At 44.7% G+C, this 4,010-nt stretch overlaps 1 pseudogene; it reads left to right on the top strand.

Moving 5' to 3' along the window:
* The window catches only part of LOC105526812, a 48,349-nt pseudogene extending 44,829 nt beyond the window's left edge, over positions 1-3,520 (top strand).
* Positions 3,521-4,010: the final 490 nt, after the last annotated feature.

Here is a 4,010-nt window from a genome sequence, read left to right as displayed (position 1 = left end):
AAAAAAAAAAAAAAAAAAGAAGAAGAAGAAGAAAAAACCAAGTGTCATTTTGTGAGGCAGATCTTAATAATGGAACTTACAGCTCACCAGGGTAGAGACACAACTCGGCACAGTAAAACAGAACCCCTGGCTCCGTCTCCAGCATTTCCTGAGGCTTTCAGGAATGGGACCAACCCTAAGTAAACGCCAACTGTCTCCAATGCTCCAGAAATCTAACTGAACCCAGAGATTTTTTTTGGTAGTGTTACTGTGAATTTTATTTTCACTACACAATTTTTATTATATTCTGATGGTTGCTAGAATTATGTATTCACTGTTATATCATAATAAGACTCTTCATGCATGTATGATTTCTCACAAATACCTTTTATTAATAAAATTTCCTAATTTCACATGGTTAAAAGTGAAAGTGGCAGATCTTTTTTTTTTTTTTCTGAGGCGGAGTCTCGCTCTGTCACCCGGCCTGGAGTGCAGTGGCCGGATCTCAGCTCACTGCAAGCTCCGCCTCCCGGGTTTACGCCATTCTCCTGCCTCAGCCTCCTAAGTAGCTGGGACTACAGGCGCCCGCCACCTCGCCCGGCTGGTTTTTGTATTTTTAGTAGAGATGGGGTTTCACCGTGTAGCTCAGGATGGTCTCAATCTCCTGACCTCGTGATCGGCCCGTCTCGGCCTCCCAAAGTGCTGGGATTACAGGCTTGAGCCACCGCGCCCAGCCCAAAGTGGCAGATCTTTATTCTCATGATCCTCTGCTATGATTTATCAGTGAACCGCAAAAGTTAAAGTAATTTAAAGTAGGCTCAACAAGGAGGTATTGCACTATTAGAATCCATATTTGCAATGTGGCCTCAAGTATATATATTGATATTTGAAATGAAATATATTAAACTTAAAAAAAAAGAGACAAACTCCTTTAATTCACTTTAAGTTGGGAAGAAGAATCCGAACCAATGTATCAGTTAGGCAGCTTTCAGTTTTAACAACAGCTCAAATTGATTTACACAATAAATGGAACATAACCGGGCACAGTGGTTCACGCCTGTAATTCCAGCACTTTGGGAGACCAAAGCAGGCATATCGCCTGAGGCCAAGAGTTTGAGACCAGCCTAACCAACATGGTAAAACCCCATCTCTACTAAAAATACAAAAATTAGCTAGGCGTGGTGGTGCACGCCTGTAGTCCCAGCTACTGGGGTGGCTGAGGTGGGAGAATTGCTTGTACCCAGGAGGTGGAGGCTGCAGTGAGCCAATATCATTGCATTCCAGCCTGGGTGACAGAACAAGACTTCATCTCTAAATAAAGAAATGAACGAGCTGGGTGCGGTGGCTCACCCCTGTAATCCCAGCACTTTGGGAGGCCGAGGCAGGTGGATCATGAGGTGAGGAACTGAGACCATCCTGGCAAACACAGTGAATCCCCGTCTCTATTAAAAATACAAAAAAATTAGCCTGGCGTGGTGGCACACGCCTGTAATCCCAGCTACTCAGGAGGCTGAGGCAGGAGAATCGCTTGAACCCGGGAGGCGGAGCTTGCAGTGAGCCGAGATTGCATCACTGCACTCAAACCTGGGCAACAGAGCGAGACTCTTTCTCTAAATAAAGAAAGAAATGAATGAATGAATGAAGGAATGAGTGGAATATATTGGCTTGCATCTACTGGAAAACCCAGAGCTAGGGCAGGCTTCTTGTAGCTCAGGGATGTCTCCGAAGATCCTGTTTCTCTCATTCTCTCCTCTCTGCCTTTTGTGGCTCTGCTCCATCCCTGCTCATCTCAGGGTCACAAGATGGCTGCCGGTAAGTCCTGGACTACATGCTCCCCTACTCATATGTGTTGACAAAGGGGTCACTCAAAGACTAGGAAGCTTCCTTCCTAAAGTGCCCAGCAATGTCTGCTTGTTGACCTAACCCAGTCTCTGGCTAGGCAAAAGGAATAGGCTGATCGGCTTCCTCTGTATCATACACCTCAGCCCTGGCATTGACCCTCAATGACCAACAGAGACCAGGGCCTGCAGGAAAGGGAAGGGGAAATGACGCTGGGAACGGACCGCATTCAAAGTTTAACTGCAGTAGCTTACAGGTTTACAGGTTCTTCATGGTGGATTCCTCACAGACTTCCCAGAAACAGTGTGCATGGCGGTAGAGAGAAAAGGGTCAGTGAGAGGGGAATGGAGAGAAAGAGAACAGAAATCACACTGTAGGCACACGTTGTCAGGATTTAGCAATAATTCTCTAACCAACCCAAAGTGTCCGTGGGTGGAAAGTTGAAAATCATGTCCTGACAAAGCTGTCTGAGTCATCCCTAACCTCCAAGGCCTTCTTCCCCCTCCCTATTTATAGGACACTCTTCCAAGCTACTGAGAGCTTCACACTCTATTTAATTTTTCTTATGTTTATCTGACACTCTGGCCAAGGGCTGGTAGCTCCTCACACAATGAGGGGTGGATCCTCCCGGAAAAACCTCCTTTTGAAGACCACCATTGCACTTAGTTCTCCACAGTGAGGGAATTGGCCTGGGATGATCTTTAAGCAGTCTCAGCCTCATTTATTCGACTTCATTCATTCATTCATTCACTCACTCACTCATTTTGCAAGTGTTTATTGAGTGCCTATCACATGCCAAGCATTATTCTATGCACTGGGTTGACAGAATTAAATACAACTCTCAAAGTCTCCATCAAGGGGAGCTTTCATAATAGAGGCAAAGATAGGAATCAAAAAAATATATTTACGCTCTAAAGTTAGGAAATGATCAATGCTATGAAGAAAAATAAAGCAGGATCGGGAGCAGAGAATGTGGGCAAGGGGTTACTGACTGTGTTAAGGTGGTAAGGGAGGTCCTTCCTGAGGAAGAACTAGCACACATAACCTCACAGTGACAGGGAAGAATTTCTGAATAATTAATTTGTTAACTGATTGGGTAGATCCAGAGTTGGGGGCTCCCTTAGCCCTTTTCCCAGAAGAAGGCCTGTTTAGTTCAGTCCAGATTGAGTATAAACTCTTTGGTCTCCAAAAAAGGGATGAAACAAGCCATTCTACCTTAAAACTGAAAGGGCAAAAATGCAGAGGAGTAAGTATATAAATACTAGCTTGCCTTTAAATTCTCTGCACATTTGCAGAGAGCTTTATGAGTGGAGAGGTGGTCCTTAGAGTAAATCTGCCTTTTGGCAAATGAGCATTTTCTCCAAATGGGTCCAGATGGACTATCTTCCCCTCACTCGAGGGCTGGTTAGTGACGCCCATGTGGATTCAGGGGATGAAAGCACCAATTTGACCCAGGCATTCTTTGACCTACATGTTTATGTGGGGATTAGGAGTAGAATGAGTTGTCACTGAAAATATGTGCTTTGTGTATCTAGAAGATAAGTATTTTTTTATTGCTAATTAGTGTTGGGCTCACACACATTTGTCATGTTGCTATGTCAGATTCATTTGTTCTTTCAAACCCAACTGCCTTAATTAATCTTCCCCCATCCACTCTCTGTTACAGTCTGGCTATCACTCAGACCGCTGGGCTCTACAGTAATGGGATTTCTACTCAGGAAACCTTGAATGTTAAACCTAAATCTGGTGTTTAAATCCTGTTGAAGAACATCTCATTGGGTGCATCCAATCCCTAGCATCACCTTGCCATAGTGAACTCCTGAAATGGGGAGATAGGTGACTTGTCTTGCTCACATTTTCTAAGACTTGGCCCTGGTGTAATTTTTTTCCATGAAGCATTTCCTAAATCCACCCAAGAACTGCACAACCCTACTTCCTTGGCACTCGCATCAGAAACACCTTTACATGTAGGTTTCAAAGTCTCTGATTTAGTTGGAATTTTATTGCAAATGCTTGTGATATGGTTTGGCTTTGTGTCCTCACCCAAATCTCATCTTGAATTGAAAACCCACGGCCGGGCGCGGTGGCTCAAGCCTGTAATCCCAGCACTATGGGAGGCCGAGACGGGCGGATCACGAGGTCAGGAGATCGAGACCATCCTGGCTAACACGGTGAAACCCCGTCTCTACTAA

This window comes from Colobus angolensis, unplaced genomic scaffold (assembly GCF_000951035.1).
Source record: "Colobus angolensis palliatus isolate OR3802 unplaced genomic scaffold, Cang.pa_1.0 Scaffold6, whole genome shotgun sequence".
Lineage (NCBI taxonomy): Eukaryota > Metazoa > Chordata > Mammalia > Primates > Cercopithecidae > Colobus > Colobus angolensis.
This window is presented reverse-complemented; position numbering and strand designations above follow the sequence as displayed.